This window comes from Platalea leucorodia (genome assembly GCF_965183815.1).
Source record: "Platalea leucorodia genome assembly, chromosome: 13".
NCBI lineage: Eukaryota > Metazoa > Chordata > Aves > Pelecaniformes > Threskiornithidae > Platalea > Platalea leucorodia.
Genome location: NC_138835.1, coordinates 14,061,318 through 14,074,278, shown reverse-complemented (window position 1 = coordinate 14,074,278; position 12,961 = coordinate 14,061,318).

The following is a 12,961-nucleotide window of genomic DNA, read 5'->3' as shown; positions in this document are numbered from 1 at the left end:
GATAATCAGTGTACCACAGGCTGGATACCTCTTTTTCACTCCTTTTAATTCAGTTTCTTCAGCAGCTTAAAATACTCTTTTCAAGGTTTTCCGACAAATAAGAGGAAAATACACAACACTAAAGGGATCACAGGTTGATCAGGGTTATAGGGGGACTCCAGAAAAGGCTGATTCTGTTGTAACCAAGCTGCACATCTAGCTCGAAGGGTCCAAATCCTCCGCGAGACTGAATCCGCTCCAGCAATACAAAGGCGACCATAAAGCTGCTTTGAAAGCACTGCGAGGAAATCCCTTTTTTGAGGGAATTCTTAGGCTAACATAAAGCTCCACAGCATCTGCCCTGTCCTCGATTATGCTGAAGTGGTGCAGGATCAGGTCGGTCACGGAGGGAAGGCGTTAGCGAGCCCTTCCAGCTAAGGCAAGGTAGAGCAGCCTTGCAGCTGCTCCGACTTGTGGCTGGGACGAGGGCTGAGCTTCTGGTTTCTATGGGGTGTTTAAAGCAAAAGAAATCTTGAACTAAATTTTCTAATCTGATTTATTTGGAGTATGTTAAGTTAAAAAGACTGATGCAGTTTTCCAAAAAGAGGCTATGAGGGAACAGAAAATGTAAGAGAGCCCATGTCCTTCAAATGTTTGGGGGACTTTTTATTTCTACACCATGGGTTGGTATCATTTGCCAGATCTCTAAAATACAAACGTATTTTTTTATCTCTTAATGCCATCTAGAAAAATAAACACCTATCTCATAGCATACTGAAAGCACTTGGATTCACAAATATGAAACCATAGCTATAAAAATACCAAAAAGTACTTTTTCTTGGACTTTTTTCAGCCAGAACATTGCAAAGTCAAAGTAGTTTTTGGGAAAAGAAGTGTTTGGCCTTGCTTTCTCAACATGAAAACGACTCCCTAACGCCTTCAAACCACTGACCGACAGTTAAACACAGCTTGTCAGAATTTCATTTTCTTTCTTGAAACAACCAAGCCAAGCTCTAAGAATTCAAGCGACTGAAGATTATTGATGCCATCCAGCAATATACTTTATCCATTAACAACAGCAATCAAATTCAGTTTTAGTGTAACTGTACACGTCGGTGGAATAGCACAAGAGAAGAAATGGGGCTAGTGTCTTCGCTGCTCCAGGAATTTCAAAGAGTGCTGGAAGGGCTCAGCACTTTGCTGAACGAGGTGAACAAGAATAAATGGAGTATTTCCCACCGCTAACATATTCCCATTGCTCATAAACTCATTTACAATCTAGAAGTGCAATGACATTATTTTTCACACTAGCAACATAGTAATAGCCCAGATTTAGGGGTACTTCTGCTTGAAGAGACATTTAAGGTTAGAATAACATTACTCTGTTAATATTAAACACTTCACTGCCTCATCTCATGCTCTCACTGTACTAACAAGAGGTCTGACGCAAAATCTATTAAAGTCAGTGGCCCTCTCTGAGTACTCGTCTACAAACACTCATCACAGCTACTGAAGTAGGATGGATGCTTTTGTCCGGGATTCATAAACCAGATGAAGTCCTTGACCTCTCTCAGAACATTTTTTCCCAGAAACTCTTTGTTCTCAAATCCCCCAGTTCAGCATCACCACTCGTACGCCAGGAGGTCGCTCAGGGCCAAGATGGAACAAACCTAATTATATCGCGGGGAGGTCTAGCAATAAATCAGTTTTGAAAAGGGAAAGGAGAGTGGCTCCAGGATAGGAGCAGCTCTTGCATCTAGAGCTCCCACAGCTAGAGAGGGCTGGGATAGCCGGGGAACCTGCCGAAACACGGGTGCAGGGAGAGCCGTGCTACCACCGACCCCGCGGGCAAAGCCCCAACCCTGCCCGCGGTGTGGTCTGGGCTATTACTGCTCCCAGATTCTGCTCCTCTGCACAAGGACCAGCCCCTCGCTGGGCCAAGATAATGCAGTTTTAAACGTAGAAGGAAAGCACAGCACGTTTCAGGGCGGCCATCGAAATCAAGACCAGAACGCCAACGCATTTCAGGGTGGCCCACGTCCAAAGCACCCTGTGCACGGTTAACAACGCCCGCACGTTGCTTTAACTCAGCAACCTCGGTTTATTAAGCATAAAATCCAAAGGGGAACCTTTCCCCTGAAATCATACCCAGCGTCTCACTCACCTACCAGCAACAAGCCATCCGCTCTGCTAAGTGTTTGCAGAGTCTTGCAAAGCATTTCTGCCATTCATCATTGCATTAATGGAATTCTGTAAGATGCAAATATCCCAGGCTCTGAATAATCAACTTACAGGCAGCAGCTCAAGGAACCAGAAGAGAAAGACAAGAAACCCAAATGGTAAAGTGGAATATTCAGCAATCTGGCATACAAGCACCTTCACCTGGGGGCTGTGACCAACCCTGTAGGCAAAGGCAGGTTTCTGGGCTTGGGAGACTCAATTAAGATAAAGGAAAGCAAACCAACTGCTCAGTGATGCTTTTTTGGGGTGGACTGAGCAAAACAAGCAGCATAAAGCAAAGCCATGGTTCACTTTTTGTGGTACTGCAGGGTGTAAAGGCCCAAATCAGAGAGCAGGATCCTCCCCAGCATGCTCCATGCTGTAAAGACACACACATGAAAAGATTAAAGCTGCCTCGAGGAGTTTGCAATTGGAAATCGTGAGGCACTGAGCAGCTGGATGCCGATCTCCCTAAGCCGGTGGATATTTCTTTTGTTAGTGGCTGAACCCGTCTTCCCCCTTGCCTGTAAACCTCTAATCTCTGTAAAGATTCCTACAAAATACTTGCTCGGGTAGTTCCTGGTTTCACTGGCCAGGAATATCTAACCCTCACGGGAACCGCTGCTTCCCATCTCGTCTGTCATCCCGGGGCTGCTCTTAATGTTTTTGCCGCTGTCACTGTGTGGGTTGGATCCACACGTGCAGAGCAAATGAAGGCAACGCCAGCGGAGTGGCTGTTTCACGCGGCTTCAGACGACGCTGGCACGCCTGAACGCGCTCATCGCACGCCGGCGCGGTTTTGGCCGAGTCGCGGCAGGGCAGGTGGCCGTGGTCTGTCCCGCGCAGCCCGCCCAGCGCAGAGGGCTGCCGCTTCAGTTTCTGATCATTTTTGGTAGCCTGCAGGCTGCACCTCTTTGCATATAAACAGCTACATTTTTTTTTCTTTCTCTTTTCATTATTTGACTAACCCTCGCTCCCCACATTTCATCCTTTTCTCACATTATGTATCGAAAGATCTCTTTTGCATTCGTTCCCCCTCAAATGCCGTTTTAACGTGTGTTTTTACAACCAACTGGCACTATAGAAAGTAGGATCCCAGAAATCAAAAAAAAAAGGTGCCAGACTGGGATAACTTCACATTTGTAGCGTGTTGCCTGGTAAAACCAAACAGCCTATAAAATAGTAATATAACGTTAATGCAACAAACTCGTGATCAGTGCCCACTTGTGCCTTTTTGAGATCTCAGAACTGAAAAACACGTTTTTATTATAGCAATGCTTTTGATTCATCTCATCTGAACAAACAGGTTAGTAAAAGTAATATAGGTCAGGAGATGAAAGCGCTCTGATTTTGGCTCAGCACGCTGCCTGGGACTTCCTTCTCTAACTTCAGTTACCACCCTCTTGAAACAAGGACCGTTTTACCATTAACATACTTTTTACTTGGTCTAAGGATCATTTTGCCCTGCCACCTGACTAGCTTTTCTTATGTTCCACCTTTTCTCTGCAGCTGTTTAATTTCCCACAGAAAGGCAAGGTTTTGATAAAAGGAAAAAAACAACCCAGTGAATCAGTTCTAATGAATTTCAGTTCCAAGGTGGTAATACCGGTTTTGAAGCATCACTGGAGACCGCTTGCAAATGGAAAATCTCAATGAGTTTGGCTATTTTGCCGACTTTTTCCCCTCCGTTTGAACAAGACGGGGTTTCCCCACGCGGACCACGAGCTCTTGCCATCAAACCACCGATCCCACGCAAAAACCCCGCACACCCGGGGCTGGAGCGCTGCCTGCCGCCGGGCCCCGTACCGCTTACCCCGACCCCGAGCCCCCCGCCACTCCCGGGGCCGCCGCCAGCCCCATCCTGGGGTTTTTCATCCCCGGATGATCCGCGCCCATCCCCGCCTTCTCGGGGCTCCCCGCTCGGGCAGACACCGCCCGGTAGGTCCTGCCGGGGGGGGGGGCAGCCCGCACCCCGCCGTGCGCCGCCCCGCATCCCTCCCGCATCCCTCCCGCATCCCTCGGTACCGGTACCTGCCGCCGCCGCGTCCCTCTCGCCGCCGCCCCCGCGCTCCCCGACTCTCGCTGCGGGGGCGGGAGCCCCGCCCTAACGGACGGGCGCTTCCTCCAATCGGCGGCGGCTGCCGGCGGCGGCCCGGCCAATGGCGGGGAAACTGAGCGCAAAGCGAAAGCGGGGTAACGCGGGCGGTGGAGGGGGGAGAGGGAGATGGGGAGGGGCAGGAGAGGGATGGAGAGGGGAGGGGAGGAGAGGAGAGGGAGAGGGAGAGGGATAGATGGGAGCCGGGGAGCGGGAGAGGAAGGGCAGGGAGAGGATCCCACGTGGGGGGGGGGGAGGAAAAAGGGAGAGGGGCAGCAAGGGGAGGATAGGGAGAGAGATGGGGGAGCGAGAAGAAACGGGGTAAGGAGAGAGGAGGGGCCGGGGCAGGTGCATCTGATGAAAAATGCCCAATTTCCCATCCCGCCGCACACCTGGGGCCTCGCAGCCCCCAGGCAGGGCTCGGGCTGCCCCCCGCCCCGGGGTATCCCAGCCTCCCTGCAGCCCCGGGGTGCTCAGGGAGAAATTCTGGGAGACATCCATGCACCAGACCGAGCGGAGCAACTGTGCTGAAAGGAGCCACATCCGTGGCAGAGAGCAAAGGCAGGAATTTAATCTTTACTTCCAGCTGTTGCAACGAGCTGACCTCGCGTAAAAGGAGGAAAAAGTGCAAGAGCAGATGCATGGCTATTGTTTTATCTGGAGCATAAACGCTGCTATCACGGCATTACATTTAGTGGTGCAATATAGTGCCAGGTGCTATAAAGCTGGGCACGGCCGGGTTAATGATTGTAGAGGGAGGACAGCTCCCATCCAGAGCCGAGCTGTGCAGGAAAGCTGCGGGAACGCACCGAACCCCTTTGATTTGCATTCACACATTTGTTTGGGCCTTTTTCTCTGCTGGTTGGGGACTTGCTGTCACAGTGGTTGGTTTATAGGCACAGCGGGGGCCTTGCGCGGTTACACAGATGAGTCCCCAGAGCAGCACCCACACCTGAGCACTCCGCACCCTCTGGGATATAAATCACCTGGGCAGGAGGCATCTCAGCAGATGTGACACGTGCATCTGTGAGGGTGTGACCACGCAGCTCTTGCATGCCTACCGCTGCAGCATTTGCAGCCCCTTTGCATTTCTTGTAGGAGCTATTTCACATCACTTGGGAATTTGGCCTGTTTCTGCATGTTCAAAGATAAATAATTCAGGCACTGTATGTTTAGCTCTTTAAAGTGCAATCAGTTTTCCATTATCCAGAGCGCGTGGGATAACCTGGGTAAGGGAAAACCCCAGCTAATGCTGTGCAAGGCGGCGAGGAGGGTAAAGATAGGGCCAGAAGTCTGCCATCCACGCTGAGCCCTGTGGTACCCGTCTCCACTCGGTGCAGAGGCAGCGGTGCTGCGCCTTTCCCACAGCTGCTGCCGGAGCTCAGGGACCCGCAGGTAACCGAGAGCTGGGGCAGGAGCCGAGGCAGAAGCAGGCCCTGCAGCTCTCCAAGGCTCACCCCGGGCTGCGGGAACGTGCCGCTGGCATCGCTGCCTCCTCATTGTCCTCTGAAGCAGCGGCTCCGGGATGGAGCTGGAAAGTGCTGCCTTTCTGTCCCATCCTTGCTGTGCTCCATGGAGTTGGAGGTGGATGGGCTTCTTGCGGGTTTTGCTTTCACTTACCGGGCTAAATTGAGAGCTGTTGAATAAGCTTTTAAAGCAAAAATTAAATGTGGGAGAGCCTGCTGTTTGCGACATGCTGTGGTCAGGAAAAGCAGGAAGCATTTGCTCCATGGGCACACACTGATGTTGCTTTATTATATATGAATCGTTTCCTGCCCTGAAGTTAGGGGATTGTTTTTGCTGGTACTGTACAATTGCTGATGAGTAAGGCACTGTTTCAAACCATTTATATTTTAAATAAACAGGGTGGAAAGGACAACAGATGTGGAAAGGACAACAGATGTGGAAAGGTGAAGTGGTGCGTCAAAAGCCTCAGAGCTGGGGAAAGCCCCCATGTTTCCTGTTCAACCTTGCCAAGCTGCGTTCGTCATGGCTCCAGCTTCGGGGTGATGCATCCCGGCTCCTCAGCTCTGCTCGCTTCTCCACATACGTTTTGGTCCAGCCTGCCTTTGGTGAGGTTGTCCTCAGAGGTGCAGAGTAATTCTTTTACTTAATTTTTGGTGATTTTTTGTACAGCATCTTAAAATATGTTACCTCTTGGGTGAGGGAGATGTGAAGATATGGAGTTTGTCCTATGGATTTGCAAGAGTTAATAGTAACTGTGATAATGGGTCCAAGGGAGAAGGTGTGGCAAGGAAGGACAGAGGTCTCCTGGAAGAAATCTGTCTCCTACAAAAATCTTTAAAAGATCCTGGGCAGTGGCATGGCAAATCAGTCTTGCCAGCTCTGCTGATTCACTTGTAAATGAAAAGGAGTCTGTCCCAGGGGCAAGTTTGTTTTAAAGCCCATGGGGCTCAGCGTGAGCCGATGCACACCTTGCTGCGTGAGTGGCAGAATGCTCCTCCGGTGCTTGGCATCTTCCCAGGACTGGGCTCATCCGAAAGGATCTTTGTAGCTGGTTTAGGGGCTAGGAGAAGCCGGAATTAATTTGCCAAAGCTATAGAAAGGCATGAAACATGCGCGATGCAATGAAAGCTGGGCATGGCAGGGGGTGGAAAGGATGGGCAAGGTTTGGGCAGAGCCTGGGTGAGCACAGAGAGAGCCCTGCCCTCGCCGGGGGAGCACGGGCAGGGTGGCAGGGACTCGAGCGTGAGGGTGCTGGGGACTTGGCATGAGCTCAGGTCGTGCCTCACGCAGTTTCTCTCCCGGCTCTGCAAACCTGCGAAGGGGAAGGATGCAACAGGAGCGAAGGTAAAGACGTACTGCAGAAGAATTAGAAAAGTACTCGCCAGAGCAGAGTCCTTGTCCGGCTGCGGACACCTCCAGCAAAGGGAGGCGGGGAAGGGCGATGGGGAGGTGCAGCCCTGTCCCCCAGCACTGCCTGGGACGCGCATCAGCTTTCCTTGGCAGCATCTGGCCTAAATCTTCCCCACCTCTGCTAGTCTCTAGTCTCGGGACCATCTCTTTTCACCCCCTCACCTGTCAGGCTCAGCCAGACTGGATACAGAGCTCTGCGGGCGGCCGACGCTGCTGGTGGCTTTTCTTTTAGAATTGAAGGGGACAAGGTTTTTCCTTGGTTGGGGCTTGGTGGTGGGCGCAAAGGTTTCTGAAAGGATGGGCCCATCTCTGCCCCTATCCGTCATTAGAGCTGAGAATTATCAGCGCTGTGACAGTAATAAACAATGACAAGGAGACTGGTAATTTTATTAGTAGTATTATTACTAACATTATAATCATTATATTATTTTTATTATATGGGCTACTATCTCCTTGGGTTTGGGAGACTGATCATTTCAGTGTGACTGAAACCCTGATTTTATGGGTCATGTTAACACTTGCAGACTCACCTGCAATGATTTTAATTCAATATTTCACACCAGGATGGATTTATGATGTGTTGTACCTCTGTCAGAAGCTTTGGGAGTGTCTGAGCTCTGGGCTGCCATTTTTTATAAATCTCCATAAATCATTAAAACTCTGGTTTTAATGAATGCAAATTTAGCGCCACAGAAGGGAAGTCAGTTGGCTGGAGGCACTCTGAGAGCTGGAATCGCTCCGTCACCAGTTTCTTCACGTTCAGTCCTGTAAGCCACGTGGGACCTGAGATGATCATGACAAATTTTGGGCTAAATCTGTGCCGACATAAACCTTATTAATGCCCATCAAATGAAACTATCCTCATTTTTCCAAGATCCACAGAGCTGACTAGGAAAGAAGGGGACTTGTTGTATATTCATCATATAAGTCTGGTTCTGGGAACATTTACATTTTTAATATAGTTAAGTGTGCATGTATTTACAAGATTAGGTTATCATAGTAATAAACAGCTTATTTAAAGACATAATGTCTAATAGAGATTTCTGGTGCCTGAACGATCATTTCCTAATATCACTGTTATAAATACTTCCATGATTCATATCTCCTGTCGCAGAACAAGCAACAAATCTCCGGGAAGGAAGTACAGAACTGGATTTTTTTCTAAAAGAAGATTTTTTTAGAGTTTTGTTATAACTCTAATTTCAGCCAGAAATTAATTCACAGGAAACATAATAAATAATGAATAAAGATGGGATTTTTTAAGAGTCTTGGCTAGTGCTGGCTTGCAGTGGGAAATGCATTTCTGAAAATCCCCCCCTGGGATTTTAACCAGACTTTGTGTTATCCTACCTCTGCAAGACCCTGTTGGTTTTGCAAACTGGAGTATTGGAATCCATCCTGCTCAGCACTGCGAGCTGCGTTTATTATTACGAGAGCAAAGGATCCTGTAAATGAAAGGATGAGGTAGGAGGTTTAAAGCAAAGTCTTGCACAGCTTCTGATTAAACAGCAACTGCTGCCAGAGGGCATTGCAGAGCTGAAAGAGTAACTGTGTTGGAGGGAGGATTAGACAAATTCACGGGTGACACATGGTCTGGCGGCTGTTAAACCCAATAATCTCGGTGCAAACCTCTAGTTCAGGATGTCCCCAAGGTGCTGATGGCTGGCGGCCAGGGCAGCATCGCGAGAGGCAGCGACCCCTCGCTTGTCCTGCTCTCACCCTCTTTATAAACCAGCCAGCACCAGCCCTGCAGTACTGTCCCTCTGGGTTATTGGGAAACGGTATTAGGAACTTCGCTGCTGAGCATGCATAAGGTGTGATCTGTTAATTTTAAAAGAGATAAGGGAGAGCTGTAGCTTCTCTTGAAAGATTTCTGAAGGGTCTGAGCTCTTTTTTTCTCGGGTCTTTTCCATTAGGTGATATGCAGACACCGCAGCCTTTTTTTCCTAAGATAGAGAGAAATAGAAGTGATTTCTCGCACTCCAATCAAGTTTTATTTGAATGAAATATGACTTTACACTAGGAAGAATGATGGAAAAGTCCAAAGACGGCATCATCTGAAAAGAAAACACACTGAAGTTCGGTGCAGCAGCTGTAGGTCTGTACCATAGGGTCTGAACAGTACGGGGCACCCGGCAGCGCTGAGTTAGCATCAAGGCCATTTCAGGCTTAGGAGTTAAAAGGGAAATTTTGACTGTGATGATGATAAGCACAATATTTTTGTAACTCTTGCTTTTTGGCTGAAAGCAGCCCAGATTAGCAAACCCACACCATGGGAATGTATGTCCTGGGTGCGGGCGAGGCAACGCTGTTGCCATAAATGCCCCTGGCCACGCTCGGGTCCGGCTCTGCTGCTCTGGGCAGGCTGTCAGCAGCTCCAGGGGCTCCTTTCTCTGTGCTGATCTGCTCCACCGTGCACAGGAGCACCTGAGCTGGACGTGGGAGTCCTAAGAAATGCAAATAGTATGTAATAATAACAATAATTACAATCCAGATCATTACGTGGGTCATGCCCAGCTCCAAAATTTAAATTCTTTGAGCATAATTAACCTGCTAAGTTCTTACTTAGGAGGGACTAGAAATCATGGCCTATCTCCTGAGATGAGGGCTGGAACAAGGGACGCTCTGTGCCTTACCTTCACGGGTTGCTAGACCCGAAGCTGTGCTCCGGGGTGAGGATCAGGTGCCTCGGAGAGCTGCGGGTGTGGGTGCAGCCGCGGGAATCCCCTGGCTTGGGGAGGGAGCGAGGGCAGAGATGTACCCCAGTCCTACTTTTTTCTCTGCTCAATTCACTGGGGGAAGGAAAGCTATGAAGAAGAATCAAAGAAAAACATGTAAAATGAGAGCAAATCTTTTGTGAGCACATGGCAGCTCAGAATTCAACACTTGGGTGTGGCAAGTAGTGATGCAAAGGGGAGCGTGGGAAAAATCACCTGTACCATGGTCTTTGCTTCTCCTCCCCTTGCTGTGCTTTTGGCACCGTGTCTGATGGGAATATTTACTCTTCATTTAGCAACAGCACAAACTCCACCGTCCCAAGGAAGAGCACACTGAGCTCTCGCAGGGCACGAGGGAGGTAGCAGCGTCTCAAGTAAGATCCCAGCAACGCCTGCGGGATGCGGGAAGTGGCGCAGAGCCTCGGCACAAAGGTTTGGGCTTTGGCTCCAGCCGAGTTGCCACGGTCAACACAGCCTGTTTGTACAGCAAGAGGAGATCATATTCATCAGAGCAACACCCTTCCTCTTTACACGTGTTTTTGAAGTGTAATCGCCATTGAACTACCCATTTAACACTGCTTCTCTCTTGCTAGGAGACTGGAGAAAGAGGTTATTTGCAGTCACCAAAGGTTTTACTTTTTTTTTTTTTTAAATAAAAAGTCTGATGAAAAAACAACATTATAACTGAGGCATGAAGTTTTAATGACTTTGTTTCATAATCTTTTTGAAGATTCCTGTTGAACTAACTGAGTCTTTCAACTCTTTGTTGTTGGCTTAAAATGCTGGCCCTGAATGTTGCTCCAGATCTCGTGTACTGTGCTATTCACTCTGCCCAGTCCCCCCTGCAGGTTTTGGTAAATGTTGCCATCGCAGAGTAATGAAGTACAGACACTTATTGACAGTGATATCATCTGCCCGTATGATCTGGGAGATGGTCATGAGCATCATGTGTTTCTGAAGAATATATTCCAGCATGATATGTAGCATGCTTAGTTAGCTGTATTGGAAAGATTTCCAGATAGCTATTGATTTTCCAGTTCTGTAATTAGTTCAGAGCTTACAAACATAGAAAATATTGCTCCAGAAATTGATTTTTTTAATTGTTCATAGCACCAAAACTATGTTGTGACTGAAGCACGTCATATGCTTTCTGCAGAGAAAGACTTTGAACTTTGGAAAAATATTGTCCCTGTAAACATGGAGAAGACATTACGTGGCTAATTATGTTGCTATCTCAGATAAGGCCTGGATCGGACTCGTTCCAGCTATTTTGAAAATCCATCCCCATAGTTCCTCTTGCAGGATCAAGGTCTACAGGAGAGATCGGACTCCGCGTCTGTGAGGCTGGATTGTGTCCCGGCCGGGAGCTGCCCGAGCGGGTCAGGATCAGAGCAAGCGTCAGCCTTCCCCCGCGGTGCAGACCCCTCCATCCAGGGACGCCCCGGTGTGCTGGGGCTGATGCTCACCCACCTGACGGTTTTCACTGCATTTGTGCTCCGTGCTTACCATCACACAACTGCATCTTGCCCCTCTAAACTGGTCACAGCCCCATGGAGCACATCCCGTGTACATCACCAGTACACGCACCCCTCTGCGCTCAACTGGGAGCTCAAAATGCCCCTGAGGAGGAGGTAGACTTCTTTGCCCCCTTTCCAAATTCATGGAGCTGCTCTTAATCACCATCACGAGGGTCCACGTGGATGCCGTGAGCCAGCTACCAAAGGGCTCTGGCTGCAATCTACATCAACACAACGTTTCCAACCTGCGTTTTGCTAGTCTGCCGCTCCATCCTGGTCTCTGCAGTGATGCTTTATAAGTTTAAACTTTACATTCTTTATATTGCTGCTGGAGATGCCTACTAGTGCAGTAAATGCCACGCATGCACACACGTGCTGGACTCTGCCCCAACCCTGGCAGGGTTCACGTTTCGCAGGTAGCTGAGCTCTCCTGAAACAAGTCCCATCCACCACAGCTTGGGCCATGCTCAAGTCCTTTTTCCTCTCCTCCCCTGGCCCTGCAGCAGCAGGAATTGAAGTCTGTCTCACGTACTGGAAAGGTTTACAGGATACAGCTTGAGCTTGGTGACGGCCACGTGTTTCTCATCTGAAGCAACGGCACTTGCATGTGCCATTTCCTTGTTATAACTAAAGCGAAACTTAATCCGCTCCACTTCTCCTTGCTGAAGTAGGCCTGACTTCGCATTTGGCGTGGTGAAAGCCATTAGACAGCGACAAGCCGCAGCATCTCCTGCAGTCGGCAGAGGCCAGAAGTTGGTCTCTGTGGAGTCCGCATCCCTCTGGTCCTATGTCATCGCAAGGGAGCATCATGCCACCAGTCGCTTTGTAGCTCCTCTCCCCAGTTAGTGCTCTTTCTGGTTTTTAATTCTCTTCTAGAACGGTGAGGGGGAGATAAGAGAGGAAAGGGATATAAAGACTGGGAGCACAACCAAGCAGATCAGAGTTACTGCAGCGGTCCGGGGTATTTGAGTTTTTTTTTTTCCGTTTGCTTACCCAACATTTGGCATCTGAGGATCTCGGGAAGCAGCAGGCAGTTGGCCGAGGGCAGTAACTTCTCCCATGAGTTTCCATGGCCAGAAGCAGACATATGATTAACCATCTATTAGACACCCTATGGCTGTTCTGACCTTCATCCCGGCATGGCCCAGATCTGCCCACGGACAGAGAGTGGGCTGCAGCCCAGGCCTGGCCCCAGCGGTGGCAGGGGGTGCTCCCACCCCGGCTGTCCTGTTTGCTGCTGTCGCCCCAGGCTCTCCCCAGCAGCCAGAAGCTGCATTTGCACAAGCAAACGTGTTCTGGACCTGCCAGGTCTGGAATTTTTTTTTTTTTTTAATTGCTTCCAGGCAACATTTTTTCATCTGTAATTATCAGCTGAAGAAAGATGTCTCTTCTCTTCTTCAGAGGGGATTTTGGGGCCTGCCTGGCGAGGTGCACGAGCCGGTCAGTGCGTCGTGCTGCGTGACTCAGTGGCCCCGTTGCACACACAGGGTGGGATGGCTGTTGTTTATAGAAAATAGGAGTAGTTACGCCCAGTAAGAAAAACAAACTTCCCCTTC